Here is a 16546-nt window from a genome sequence, read left to right on the forward strand (position 1 = left end):
TTCTTCTTCGAACTGATCAGTGCTAATCACTTTCCCATCTCCTTCAGCATCTGTAATTGTCAAACTTTCACTTTTTATTGACTGCTCTTCTGAACCAAAATATCGCATTTCAATATCATCACACTTTTTTTGAACATCTGATAAAGAACCATATAAAAGAGCTGTATTCAGTTCACTTAAACATAATGCAGGACTTTTTACATAGTACAGTTTCCTTACAAACTTCCGCATTTCTGAATGGTGTACTGCTAACATCCTCAAGTGATGAAAAACACTTTTACACACTTTTCTTGAAAGACAAGCCAGAGAATGTCCATGTTTCTCAGTATATTTTCTTACATTACATGGATCTGGTCCTTGCAACAACTTAATCTTCTGTTTAATACTTTTCTGTGTATATTCTCGTAGCAAATTTCGCATGATATCAATAGATTCCTGTCGAATACAACAAATACTGCCACAACCCCACTTATACACAGTTTCCCTTGCACTTCTTCAACTATTAACTCTTCTGCACTTTTACCAACCAATTCCTCTTTCGGAAGTGGACAACCATCCTGAACTTCGTAGCAATGACCTCCAGTATCAACTGAAAATGGTAAACTATTTTCCTGGAAGTAACTTTCCTCATTAAAAAAAGGCTCACTACTAGAAGTATGTTTCCAATGTCCACTAAAGATTTTGCAAAAGTTGGTTCTGGTCACAAGTCTTTTTCTTCTACTTTTCTCTTTCAACACTTTGATTACTTTATCTAATACTTTGAAATCACAATGAGTAACTTCTGTTTTAAAGTAAAAGCAGTATCCACTATACTTTCGATACACTGCTTCTGTTTGAATTGCAGCACTTTCTTTTTATATTTGCAGCATGTTCTCATTAAATCTTGAATCACTCTAGTTCGAAAAAGTCTCTGACGAATTTCTTGAAATTGTTTTTGTCTCCGGGTAACAGATACTGTTTCTTTATCATGTTTTCTTTTCCTTGTATTTGAAATTGAAGTCTCCTTCTCCTTACTTGAAAAATTGTTATTTTTCCTTTGTGTGATGTTATTTTCATTAGATGTTCGTAATATTTTTTTCAGAAATTGTCTACTGTTTTTACCAGAAGAAACTGTTTGTGTAGTGCTCTCATTTTTTTGTAATTCAAAATCTTTTCTTTTCTGCAAATATAAATGCTTCTTTTCTCGTCTTTTTTTCTCAGTTCATCTAGGCATTTTCAAATTTTTATACAAACGAAATAATTTTCTGAAAAAAAATAAATAGATTCAATTATTTTTTACTTCAGTTCAATATATTACAATAATAACATACAATTACATCAATTCTACTGACGGCTTCCAGAGGCAGTGCTGCAACGTGATGGAGCATGGCAGGGGAGTAGTAGGATGACGGGTAGTGACATAGAACATACAACAAGTATTTATTTAATTATTTACATACACCTTTACAATTTACATGTAACTGCACTACCTCGTACTTTTCACCTCTCCACCGCACCCCACCACCCCACTCACTCCCTGTGCAACCCACCGCAGACAACTTTATAGATAATATTTTTAAAAATTGTAATCTATATACTTAGGATAATATTACAAACCAAACGGCACACAGAAAAATTACCATTATTAGCCTAACAATTTTATCTACAACTTCACAAACATAACACTGCACCCAAAGCTTTAATTGGAGGGGAGGGAGTCTGAGCACCGGCAGTTTATTTTTGGGGGCCTCGAAACGGATCTCTATGGGGCTCTATTTTCAGGCCTCGCAAAGGTAGTCTGTTGTTTTTTTTTTTATTGGACTGTAGTGAGACAGTGAGACCATGCACATTGCTCACTACTAAAAAGTGGAGACATCATGCCAGGTGAGTCACGTTGTAGGAGAAAAGAAATCCTTTAAAGAGAGCCATTTTCTCTCATGATTTCTCTTCTCTTTTTGCAGCGCAGAAGCAACATCATCGTGGCGTGATTAGCAGAGAGACTACCAGGCGCACAATGCCCATTGCCCCGGACTCCCTGAGACAGCTTCCCAATAGCACACACAGAGCCGCACCAGAGTACTTCACAGGTCTTCAAAAGACCATTTGCTTGAAAATGATGCTCTGTTTTTTTCCACCCCTTTTTAGAGCCCCTACATCCCCACTCTGCCTATTGCTGAAAGAACTAGCCTCCCCCAAAATTTCACTCTGGTTGCGCCTTTGGAGACGACCACACACAGCCCACACAACCCTGCTCTCACCTTTCACAGGATGTTGTTGTAGAGCTACGAAAACACACGCTTTGCCTGGCTCACTTAGGGGCATATTATTAAGAACAGCGTTAACATAATCGCTGCTTTAGCGGCCGAAAACGGCCGCTAAAGCGGCGATAATGAGCTTGATAATATGCCCTTCTGAATTCCCATAGAAGCCCAGCTTCACACCACAACCTGGCTGGCTATGGGAATTGACAAGGGCATATTATCAAGCCCATTATCGCCATTTTAGCGGCAGTTTCCTGCCACTAAAGCGGTAATAATTTTAACGCCGTACTTCATAATATGCCCCGTTATCTTTCTAAATTAACTTCTTACACTCAAAAGCTGCTTTACATTTCTTTCCCTACATCAACCTTTGTTTAAAACACCACCAGAGAAGGGTGGTGAACTCTGGTCCACAAAGAGCAACTCAAAGCTTTCTTGTTCTTTATCAGAAACTTCATCTGCCTCTCAATGATTATCGCCAGCCTTTTCGGCCCCTTAAGAGGCTGGGTGGATGAGTATAATACGCAGTATTTAGGATCGGTGGTGGAGAGTGCACGAAAATAAGGACGGATAGTTGAAAAACGGGCGACTGGATGGATGGCCAGATGGATGAATGGATAGCTAGAAGGATGGATGGATGGATATATGGATGAATGGAAGGATAAATGGATGCATGGACCAGTACTTAGGATACACGGGTGGGCTGATAGATGCGTAGGATTGGTTCTGGGACAGATGTATGTATGAATATATGGGTGTATAACTGGATGGATGGCACAGTGCTTATCATAGGTGAGTGGGCTGATAGATACTTAGAATAACTGCAGGGACAGATGTATGTATTAAGGTAGGAATGTCTGAATGAATTGAAAGTCCTTAGGATGAATGGATGCAGGGTTTTAAGTGGGCTGGCTCTGAGCACCAGCAGTTATTTTCAGAAAAACTCAAAACGGGTCTCTATCGGTCTCTATTTTTGGCCCTCGCAAAGGTAGTCAAGATTTCTTTTTTTTTTTATTGCACTGCAGTCAGAGCATGCATATTGATGTGCGCATGCTCATTTTGCTCACTACTGAGAAGTGGAGACGTCATGCTACGTGAGCCACGTTGTAGGAGGAAGGGCAATCCTTTAAAGAGTGTGTTTCCAGAACGTATGATAATTCGAGGGGATTTTCTTAAGCACACAATGCTAGTTATCTTCATGTAGACCAGACCCCTACTTGGATAGCCCACACCCCTTTAACAGGTTTGCCCTGCCCCTTTTAGAGCACCCCCAGTTTTTTCCCACTTAAAGCCCTCTCTGCACCATAGTAACAAAGAAATGATCCAAGCTTCCATTTAAATGTACAATATCACCAAGTTTCATAATTTGCCATCAACACTGGCAGCCTTCTACCAAAGTGCAAGAGTGTCTATCAGCACGAAGATTTGTTATCCACAGAAATGTTGTGTGATTTGCGTAGCTGTCTGCTGGATCACTCATCACCAAAAGGTATTAAAACATGCAAATTTGCGAGAAAAACGTATACCACACCATAAACCGCTTCATAAATGGGTCCAGTGCCACTACACCACCCTCATCCCCATTCTTGCTTAACCTTACGAAATCAAAGAAAGACCCCAGCAAACCTGGTAGAGCCACTATAGCAATACAGGGACTTAATTTGAACAAGTCTCTGCCGGAACGCCCAGCAACAAAAGGTATTAAAACATGCAAATTTCCGGATAAAACATATACCATGTCATAGAGCGCTTTATAAATTGACCCAGTGGCACTACATGACCTTTTCTAGCTACACATATGCACGTTACAAATATCCGTGTTATAATCAGCAACATACCCACCTCTCCCACCCCCACCCCTTCCCTTGCTTAACCTTACAAAATCAAAACAACAAGCCCCAACACTCCCGTTAGCGCCGCTTTAGCCAAACATTGCCTTAATTTCAACAGGTGTCTGCCAGAACGCTCATCAGCAAAAGGTATTGAAACCTGCAATTTTCCAAGTAAAACATACACCATACCATAAGGCGGTTTATAAATAGTCCCAGTACCACTACACCACCTCCACACCCGCCCTTGCTTAACTTTACGCAATAAAACAAAGAGCCCCAGCAAACCTGGAACGCCACTATAGCCATACAGAGGCTTAATTTCAACTGATATCTCCCGAAACACTCATCAGCAAAACATATTAAAACATGCACATTTGCGGGTAAAACATATACTATGCCATAGGGCGCTTTATAAATGGTCCCAGTGGCACTACATCACCTTTAGTAGCTAGACATCTGCACGTTACTAAAGTCTGTGTTTTAATCACCAACATACCCACCTCACCCCCGCCATTGCTTAACCGTACGAAATCAAAGAGAAACCGCCACTTTTCCTAGAAGCGGCACTATACCCATACTTGGGCTTAATTTTTAAAGGTGTCTTCCGCAACACTTATCATCCAAAAGTATTCAAACATGCAAATTGGCGGGTAAAACATAAGCCATCCCATTGCACGGTTTATAAATGGGCCCAGTAGCACTACACCACCTTTACTAGCTATACATCTGTATGTTAATAAAGTCGTTTAAACACTCTGTACAGTGTATAGCAGAGGATGGGGAGAGTAAACAAAGTTATAATTCCCAAACTTTTGATATACCGTCCCTTTACTGTATGTATATTAAGGACATTACATTTAATGAAAAAATTGATGAGTGTCTCAAAAGAGATAGTGAAACTGAGCACGGGTAAAACCCGGACCACTTAAACACCTACGTATATTCAGCACAGGAACGCAGCCTGACAATTACTATCACTTGTAATGACATGTACTTTACTAAAGTCAAGAAAGTCATACACAAAATATACCAAACATTTTCATTTCTTTTTTTATCTCTCACACATTTATAAAACATCTCTTCTAAAGAAACACTTCAATTTCATAAGAACAGACAATAACTAATACGTTTACTACCAAATATTTTAGTATATCTACCTTTTATTATTCACTAGTCACAAACTACTAAAACTATTAACTATACCCAAATGCAAACCAGAAACCATGTTCATATTATATCTCAACCTATATTCAAATGATTCAAACTATGCGTACATATAAAAGGAACGTATGACTTTTACTATCTCCATCTTCTCTCCATGTAATCTCCAAACACTGTAGACGACTTTTAACTTAATAATACATACATCTCCTATCCCCCCTTCACCACTTCTTCCACAAAAAGTATAATTTGCAAACGTGGGACATTTTGTTTATCTTGCCTGAATACATTAACAAACCCAAATTAACGCTGTACCTCATTTTCAAAACCATACAGTCCTTTAAAGATGACAAACTACATTTCTTCTTTGTGAAAAATTCCTAAACATACCTAAAGTACTTATATAGCAATAGGTCAAACTTTATGCATATTTTATAACCAATATGAAACACCACACTTTACTAACAGGATATTATTTTGAAATAAAAAATACTTTCAAACTTAAAAATATCACCTCAAATACTTAATCACTACTACAGAACACATAACACACCTTGTTCATTTCTAACTCACATTTGTAGTTGGTATGCAAATTTCAAATGTCACACACGCATGCAATTCTTTCTTTCTCACACAGTACATGTAATGCACCTCTTTCATCAAGAATGGAACCAGTAATGGCACAATTTCTCTGTCTCTCCACATATAAATACATGTAAAGAACAAATCAGAATACTTCATTCCTTCATCGACATTCCAAAACTTATCTCCATTGGTTATTTTTTAATTTTCCATCTGAAAAGCTACTTAATATTCCGCGCCACATACAGGTTAGAAGTTCAACCTATTTTATCACCACACTTTCTGGAACATTCTACGACACCTGCAGGTTAAAAGTTCATGATTTTTTTAAACATAACTTTTTTTTTACAGCATATTCTCGAACATTTAACAGCACCTGCGGGTTAAAAGTTCACCATTGTTTTAAGTTCCAAATGTACCTTCCAAATGCAAGTAGCACGTCTGGTTGAGCTTTGCACATTTCATCCTATCGACTGTACTCCACGTTTAGACTGCTCTTTATTAACCAATGACAAACATGCTTTTTCACGCAACTAATATGCACCCTATTTTTTAGTACCCAATGCTTCTTATCTTCCAATCAATTATCGTTTTCTATGTAGTTTGCACTTTACAAATACCGTATTGATTTACCTTCGCACTCCCTGTATAACACCACCTAAGCACCATATACAAATTACCATGTTCCAAACAAAACTTCCTCCTACTACGTATAAAATATTACTAACACTACTTAGACGGGTGTGGCACAGCGGACAGGGCACATGACTTCACACCATAAGACACACAGTTTAGGCTCACGCTTTCATCCCTACTCCCGCTCCAGCTCACCTTAGCAGCATCATACTACGCAATACCTCACTTAATTTCCGTACCCAGCACTTTCAGACTGGTAGCTATGAGTAGTTCGCTTCACACCCCCTCTATAGCACACCCTAAACACCCCCACAAAGGTTACAGTGCTCCTACCGTCCTCTTTCCTACTTTTTTCCCCTTACTCGCTTCGACGGAATCACAAAATGGCGGCCAACACTTCCTAGTTGCAACCGCTTGCAGCGCTCCAAAACAATAAGCAGCAAGCTCGTGCTCGTAACGCCTCAACCAATCAGATGGCAGAATTCCCAAATATCGATATCTGTAAATTTTGATATTTCTCAAAACATACTGAACGGATTTACACCAATTGCTTCTTAGACCAAGACCCTTCTCCCTGCCAAATTTGGGGTAAATCCGTTCACCCGTTTGACCTGTAGCCTTGTCTAAAGTTTCCTATGGAAATTAACATTGAGAAAACAAGTTTTGGGACCCCCTTTTTTCTTTCCCCCCCCCTTGACGAATCACCCCCAAACTTCCCACATAGGAGCTGATATGAACAAAGAATTAGTTTGGAAACTTTCATGAAGATTCATCAAACAATGCCAAAGATATAAGCAAAACAAAAAATGCTCTTCCTATGAAAACTTGGTCCTAACTATAAGTACCTACTGGCGACGGCCAGTAGGTTATATATATATATATATATATATATATATATATATATATATATATATATAGATATATATAGATATATATTTACCAATCTTAACTTAACATTTGCTTAACTTGAAAATATATGTATATATATATATATCTATTCACTTAAAAAACCATAGGTTTCACACACGTTATAGTTAGGAATTAGCATTTTAAAAACCTTGCACATTCACTGAAAATCCATAGGTTTCACACATGTTATAGTTGGACATTTCACTCGTAAAAAACCATTGAAATTCCCCCGTTATAGTTAGTTCAGCTAAATATAACTCGCGCGACAGCAATCCACTGCTGATGACGTCATTTATGTATGTATTATTATATTTTTTATATATTTATTTTACAATAAACTACCTATGTATATAGGTATAGATTGACTGTATCTTTTAATATGGAATGGCTCGTTTAAAATGTTTTTTTCACCCTTCGGGGTCCTTCAGGGACCCCCTGACAAAGGCTGGGGGTCAGGAACTCTCTACCCTGCCCCCTTTTCATGTTCTCCACCTTTGTTTTTCACTTCCACACACAAAATGGCGTCCGACACTTCCTGATTTCGACCGATTTGAATGTTGACTGACATCTAACCACCAATCAGAATTACGCTTGTGCACGGCACCGTGCGCGCACGATGCGCGCCTATAGATATTTATGTACATTTAACTGCAATTTTCTCAGAAACTACTGAACAGATTGACACCATATATGCAAAAGGCACATCCCTGACCTGAGGACTACCTCTTTGCCAAATTTCAAGTAATTCTGTTCAGCTGTTCAGGCTGTACCTTCAACTAAAGGTCCTATGGGAAAATGAATGGGGAAAATGTGTTTTGGGACCCCCCTTTTTTCTCAGCCCCCGATTGACGAATCACCCCGAGACTTTCAGGGTAGGAGCTGAGCGGAGCGCCCCATTAGTTTTCAAAATTTCGCAAGGATTCGTCAACCGGCGCCAAAGTTATTCAAAATAGAATTTTCAGATTTCCTATGGGAACTCGGTCCTAACTATAACTATCTACTGGCGACCGCCAGTAGATAATATATATATTCACTAAAAAAAACATAGGTTTCAGGGGCGTTATAGTTAGCTGGACTTTACACTCGTACAAAACCATTGAAATTCCCCCGTTATAGTTAGTTCAGCTAACTATAACTCGCGCGCCGGCAATGCACTGCTGATGACGTCACATATTACATCACTCATGACATGGTCAGTGACATCACTCACGACATCACTGATGACATCTCAAATGACATCACTGATGACATCACTAATGACATCATCCAGTGAATGTGTGTTTTTCTGAAAATTACATATGTTTTATATATGTATATCTCAAGGTCGATGGAAGAATAAATGGGTATATAAGTGTCTAAATGGATGATTTCTTTTTGAAAAATTGATTGTATAACTGACTGATTAAGTGTATCTTAGTGAATACATGGCTTAGTGAGTAATGTTTAAATATGTAAATATCTGTATCAGTCTCTCACTTTGTGTATACGTGGCTGCATGGGTTGGTGAGTAGCTACATGAGTGTCTATATAGGTTATTAGTTTGTTTTTTGAGTATCAGTATGAGTGTCTGAGTGTCTGTATGGTTCGGTGGGGGGTATTACGTAGTGCATAGGTGCATGAATGAGTGACTCACTGTTTATATGTGTTGAAAACAGCATGTGTGCAGGACTGTATGGGTGGATGAGTGTATGCATGGGTGTGTTAGTGAGTGAATGACTGTCTCAATAGTGTCTTTATGAGTAACTACATATGTTTTAAACTAGTATATGTGACTATTGGTGTATATAAGTGAGTATATGTGAGAATGAGAGATTGAAAGAGTTCCTGTATGAATAAGTATGTGTTTCTATAAGTGATTGTTTAAAAGACTAAGTATGTGTAAGTTTCTGTAGAAGTAAGTGTGGTGGTGTGTGTATAACTGTATATGCTAGTAAATGGATGTTTGATTCTTTATTAGCATGAGTGACTATGTGTGTGAGTAACTCTATGGATGAGTGGCGTGTAAGAGGATTTATTGATGTATGAGTACATATGATGAGTGAGTACATGTATGAGTGACTGTATAGGACTGTTGGTGAATGAATGGATGTGGATCTTAGAATTACTGAATAGGTTGTTGTAACTGATATTGGTATGTCCATTGTTTTGAAAATTTTAGTTTCTATTTTTGAATGTGTGTATCAAAGGTTATGTTAGGGGGAGAGGAGGTCTGCCACTCTTTCACAAGGATGATGTCATCGGTGATGTCATTTGAAATGTCATCAGTAATGTCATGAGTGATGTCACTGACCATGTCATGAGTGATGTAATATGTAACGTCATCAGCAGTGCATTGCAGGTGCGTGAGTTATAGTTAGCTGAACTAACTATAATGGGGGAATTTCAATGGTTTTGTACGAGTGAAAAGTCCAGCTAACTATAACGTCCCTGAAACCTATGGTTTTTTCAGTGAATTTCTAAGGTTTTTTAAATGCTAATTCCTAACTATACCGTGCCTGAAACCTATGCTTTTTTCAGTGAATTTCAAAGGTTTTTTAAATGCTAATTTCTAACTATGCCTACAGAGATAGTACATGTGAAGAAAGAAGAAAAAACGCACAGAAAGAAAAAAAGAAATGCAGAAAGAAGCAACAGAAGTCCTCAAAGACGCAGAAAAGTGCAGGAAGAAGGATAACGTGCAGAAAGAACAAACAGAAGAGCAGAAAGAAGCCTTGTTGCAAAATCATCCTGTACCCTCAACTTTTTTAGACGGATACTGGTGGTAACTGAGTCTGACTAACCAGTCCTTGAGCCAGTGCTATGTTAAAAGACACTCAGAATACAGTGAAAACACCAATATACACTAGTGAACACTATGCATTGGGGTCCCCCTGTGATCAGCATGACCTCTTCTGTAAGCCCCTAATATATAATAGGGCAGGGGATTAAAACTACCTCTTAAAACGCGCCACAGGGCATGTTTGCACACGTCACCTCAGGCCCCGTTCCCTCACTTCCCCACTGTGTAAACACGCCCTGTGGCCGTTTTAAGTTGGGAGATTAAGTCCCCTTGAATCCTGAGGGTCCCTAGGGTCCAACTAGACCACTAGGTACCTCCAGTAAGCGCCACAGAGCTGCGTTGCAGAGAGATGTAAAAAGGGGCACGGCCTAGATCACCTCTCTGCAACGCAGCGCAGTGGCGCTGACTGGAAGCACCTGGTGGGCTAGTTGGCCCCCAGGGTCCCGCAGGATTGAAGGGGAATTATTTCCCCAACTTAAAACGCGCCACAGGGCTTGTTTGCACACGTTAACTCAGGCCCCGTCCCCTCCCTTCACCACTGTGTAAACACGCCCAGTGGCCGTTTTTAGTTGGGAGATTAAGTTCATTTGAATCCTGAGGGTCCCTAGGGTCCAACTAGCCCACTAGGTACCTCCAGTAAGCGCCACAGAGCTGCGTTGCAGCGAGGTGTAAAAAGTGACACGGTCTGGACCACCTATCTGCAACGCAGCTCAGTCGCGCTTACTGGAAGCACTTGGGGGGCTAGTTAGCCCCCAGGGGCCCTCAGGATTGAAAGGGAATTATTTCCCCAACTTAAAACGCGCCACAGGGCGTGTTGGCACGCCTCACCTCAGGCCCCGTCCCCTCCCTTCACCACTGTGTAAACGCGCCCTGTGGCAGTTCTAAGTTGAGAGGTTAAGTCCCCTTGAATCCTAAGAGTCCCTAGGGTCAAACTAGCCCACTAGGTACCTCCAGTAAGCGCCACAGAGCTGCATTGCATAGAGGTGTAAAAAGGGGCGTGGCCTCAGAACACCTGTCTGCAACGCAGCTCCCTGGCGCATACTGGGGATACCTGTTGGGCTAGTTGGCCCTCAGGGACCATCAGTATTGAAGGGGAATTAATTCCCCAACTTACAACTGGCCAGGGGGCACGTTTGCGATGCTGGTCTTTTATTTATTTTATTTTCTTAAGAAGGAGGGCTGTGTGTCCCCCCTTCTTTTTCTAATTTACTGGCCCTGGGGACCCCATCCCCCAGGTCCTGCACCCTAATTTTTTGTTGTTAAAAAAAATGTATTTGGCCCTCCAAAGTCATTAATCGGCCCCGGGACCCCAACCCCCGGGTCATGGCCTTTTTTAAAATTCTTTAGGAGGGGGCTGCGTTGCCCCCAACCCCCGGGTCATGGCCTTTTTTTTAATTCTTTAGGAGGGTGCTGCGTTGCCCTCCTCCTCAGGCCACTTATGGCCCCGGGGACCCCATCCCCCGGGGCCGGCCTTTGTTTTTTATTATTTAAAAAAAATATATATTTATAGAAACACCTAGGACTTGCTGGACAAACCGTATGTACCTATCACCATGACGATTTGCGTGATATTCATTAAAAGGCGACTATGCATAGAATGAATCCACATGGAATGTATTTACACCGCTAGTGAAGCTCTGACGTGTCTGACGCCCTACCGTGTCTAATCCCGGCGCCCCCGCCGGTGGGTACTCTCCAAGTAGACAACCTTGTTGTTTATTTATACAAACATGGGTAGCTATTGACGGGCACATTTAATATAAACGCACACCAAGCCATTCAAAGGGGATTCGACAAAAATTCGACAAAACTATGCAAGAAAACCCCCTCACAGATAATAAAACACACATCCACGGCCGGATGTGTAATACTTTTTATTTTACTCTCTGGAAAGGAGACGAACCTCACTTGAGAGTCCCAACGTGCTCCTGGCTGAGCCCAATGCTGTGTTACACCCACCAGTGCCCGCCGAGTGCCTCACACCTCTGTGTTGTATTCCACCAGCTAGTGCATATGCTATGACACTCTCTAGCCCATGTGCACTGTAACACCATCCCGTGAATATGTCATGCCACACTTGCCTTCGCACGGGTTATATTGCCCCATCTAATGTGCCTTTCTCGATGCCTATGTTATAACGCACAGCGCTATGCCATACATATTACAATCTGGGATCCATATCTTTGTCACAGTGCATATGCAACGTTACACTCCCCAGCACATATTTTATATTACAACTTTAGAGACTACTTAGGTTACACAACACTGCCCTGTGCATATTACACTCCAAAGCGCATATCGCATAGCACGCGCTAGTGCCTGTGCTATCTCGCGCTCTCCAATGAATCTGTCATTGCGCACAATGTATTGCATATTATATTTCACACCCTGGTTCATCTTATATCACACTTTTTGGTGCATAGTTTATATCATATACTATATCTAGTTTTCCTTTTCAATCGTGCTCTCAGGACTATGTTCTATATACCACTGCGTCCACCTACCCTTTTCACGGGCATTACATTTTGCGATGGGGTGGAGGGTCAGGGGGTGCTTCTGCCAAGTGAGACCGGAGACACCGTCACAAACGTCCTGTTCCTCCTGAATAAAAGTGAGATTATGCTGCATACTTGTTCATATTTTAAGTAGTTCGCACAGACACACATTTTAAAAACAATAAAGTTCCTAATACCCACCTGCTATGAACAGTTAGCTTGCTGCCCCATCCACCTCCTCCCTATCCTCTCTTGTCTGAATCCATGGACTAGCCTCCTCCCTCCTGCCATGCATGGTCTGATGTGCTGCCACTGCCCTCCATTTAGCATGACGTACCAGTCCACTCCTCCTGCCCTCCATTGCCAAATTCTGGTCTTCAGTGCTGACATGGCCCCTCCCACCTTCCCTGTATGGTCAGCTAGCTGCCCCTCCCACCTTCCCTCCATGGTCTGTGTGTATGCCATCATAGTCTCATTGTTGCTCTCCATGGTGTGTCTTGTTTCTAGTGCCCATCCTGCCTGACCTCCATGGTCATCTTTCTGCTCATGTCCTGCCCCCTTGCCCCCAGCCCTCTGTTTCCATGTGCAGACCCCTATTCCCTCCCTCCTGGCTTGTCTGTTCCATTGTAATGCCCCCGATCTGTCCCTCCTGCCCTTTATGGTCTGTTATGCTGCAGCTTTCTCTCCTGTCTGTCCATTATGGTCAGCTAGCTACCATTGTCTCTTTCCCCTCCGTTCTCTGTTTTCCATGTGCATGGTCCTGTCCCCTCTCTATTGCTTTCTACGGATTGTTGTGCTGCACTCCCGTCCCGCATGTGCTGTGTGGTGTATTGTGCTACTGCAAACACTGATGCCTGCCCTGTATGGTCAGTTTGGTGCACCTCTCCATGTCCCTCCTGTCCTCTGTTATCAGAGTCCATGTCCCTACTCCAATTCCTCCTGCCTACCATAATCCAATGTACCATACTTGCGAACATTTTGAACTTGGTAAGAGGGAGATTTTGGAAAAAAACTGGGGTATTGATTTTCCCCTTTGAGTTACATTGAAAAAGAGGAGATTGTAGGTAGGAGACATATCAAATAAAGCCCATTTGAGCTTAAAAACATTGGACGTTTCCTGGCTGAAACGGGTCTGCTGGCATGTATGGTTGTACTACCACTGCCTCTTCCTTCTGCCCACAATGGTCTATTATATTGCCACAGCCTCTCTTGCCAGTCCTGTATTGTTGGTTTATTGCCCCTGCCCGCCTTTCCACTGCCCTCCATAGTCTGTTTTGCTGCCACTGCCCTTCCTGCCCAGTGTGGTCAAATTGTTGCCTCTGCACTCTCCTACCTGCCTTCAATTTTCAGAGTCCGTGCCCCTGGCCTCTGCCTCTCAACAGTATCCCAATGAACAACTAGATTGCTAACATTCTATATTTATTACAAAAGTGTGGAACGCCTGACGTCAACTTGATGTAATCAAAACTGTAGTACCTAGAGTATTTCCTTTAGAAATTACATATATGAGAGGGTCTTATTTGCATCAAAAATATGGTTAGTACTCTAAAAAACTAAAATGAGGACATATTTTCTGAGTTTTCAAATAGCGACAAAGAACTTTTACATTATTTGTAATCTTTATGTTGTTTTTATCCAGTTGACCACTTGATTAAATGTTGCACATAGGGGAGAGAATGTGGTGTTACTTCCAGAGCTGCAGACTTTGCAACTGGGGAACCAGGTTGGAGTTTCTGCTTCAGTTCAACATTCTGTGATTCTGGTCAAATCACTTAATCTCCCCATGTCTACAACCAAAATTAATTTGCTCTTGTGTGATGTAACCAATGTTCATGTAAAGCACTCCAATACCTGAGAAGTCTGCACTATATAAAACTGCAAATACATTCTGTCATTGGGCTACATGTGGGCTACATCTGGGTGATATTTGGGCTACATGTGGGCTCTTTTGTCTCTGGTGGCCATCTTGGGAGATTTATTTGTTATGAAGTTTCCTAATTTCCTCATTTACTGCAGTCTCCTCAGTGGGAATACTTTCAGTTTTTTATTTTGGTTCCATCAAGAAGGCATTCAGATGTGTCACACATTTGCCATAAATTCTGAATGTTAGCACTCTAGTTGCTCATTAGATCACTGTAGTAAAACTACTGCTCATCAGGGAAGTCTGCTGCTGGTATTCAAAGTGCATGTTTCAGTCTGCATGTCAGAATTTGTTTATGAAATAGAAGAGGATTTGAGAAGTGAAAATGTGCCCTAATTTTTCTTTCTGCAGAACTAATCATAATTTCTGTGGCAAAATGAACCCCATCATTTTGTTACATTGTAAATTAAATGTTTTAAGTGTTACCACTTTATTCCAATCAAGATGGCTTCAGGTGTGCCATACTTTTGTCATAAGTAAGACTGTTAGCGCTCTAGTTGTTCGTTAGAACACTCTGGGACATTCTGTCATTGGGCTATACTTGGGCTACATCTGGGTGATATTTGGGCTATATTTGGGCTCTTTTGTCTCTGGTGGCCATCTTGGGAAATTTATTTGTTATGAAGTTTCCTAATTTCCTCATTTACTGCAGTCTCCTCAGTAGGAAATGCTTTCCATTTTTTACTTTGATTCCATCAAGAAGGCATTCAGATGTGTCACACATTTGCCATAAATTCTGAATGTTAGCACTCTAGTTGCTCATTAGATCACTGTAGTAAAGCTACTGCTCACCAGGGAAGTCTGCTGCTGGTATTCAAAGTGCATGTTTCAGTCTGCATGTCAGAATTTTTTTAGGAAATAGAAGAGGATTTGAGAAGTCAAAACGTGCCCTAATTTTTCTTTCTGCAGCACAAATCATAATTTCTATGGCAAAATGAACCCCCTCATTTTGTTCCTTTGCAAATTAACAGTTTTGAGTGTTACCAATTTATTCCAATCAAGATGGCTTCAGGTGTGCCATACTTTTGTCATAAGTAAGACTGTTAGCACTCTAGTTGTCCGTTAGAACACTCTGGGACATTCTGTCATTGGTCTATACTTGGGCTACATCTGGGTGATATTTGGGCTACATTTGGGCTCTGTTGTCTCTGGTGGCCATATTGGGAGACTTATTTGTTATGAAGTTTCCTAATTTCCTCATTTACTGCAGTCTCCTCAGTAGGAAATACTTTCAGTTTTTTACTTTGGTTCCATCAAGAAGGCATTCAGATGTGTCACACATTTGCCTTAAATTCTGAATGTTTGCACTCTAGTTGCTCATTAGATCACTGTAGTAAAGCTACTGCTCACCAGTGAAGTCTGCTGCTGGCATTCAAAGTGAGTGTTTCAGTCTTTTTTTTTAGTTTAAAGAAGATTTTATTGAAGAACAAAAAAGTTCCAGTACAGTAGTAATATACATTTTGTAGGTAAGAATAAATTGCAAGACATTTCAGAAAAGTAAAAAAAAAGGAGTAGAGTGAAAAAGAGAGAGAAGAAAAGAAGAAAAGAAAAAGAGATATGATCAAAAACATATTACAACAATATATAATAAATAAACGGCAGAATAAAGAAAAAATGCAACTTCATAATACAAGAATTAATAATTCAACAAGAGTTAGAACAAAATTGGCAAACTTCATACATTAATAATATCAGAATCATTAATAATAACAAGAAGATCAAGGAGGTTTAGATACTTCTTCCCTGCAAAGATTATGTAAAGGAAGGGGTTGGGCAGACAAGTTCAAAAAGGAGGTAATGGGTAACCATAATAAGTCCCTTTTAATTGCAAGAGAAATAGGGTGAACATAAGCTCTATCTAGTCTATGATTATAGCAAACCCCATACCACCAGGCTTGATAAGAAATAAGGGAGGTATCCTTCCAAGCTTTCGTGATCTGTTGAAACGCCACAGCAAGAAGGAGATCAACAATGGAGGTATTAGCACTGGA

The sequence above is a fragment of the Triturus cristatus genome, chromosome 2_2 (genome assembly GCF_964204655.1).
Source record: "Triturus cristatus chromosome 2_2, aTriCri1.1, whole genome shotgun sequence".
In the NCBI taxonomy this organism is placed as follows: Eukaryota; Metazoa; Chordata; class Amphibia; order Caudata; family Salamandridae; genus Triturus; species Triturus cristatus.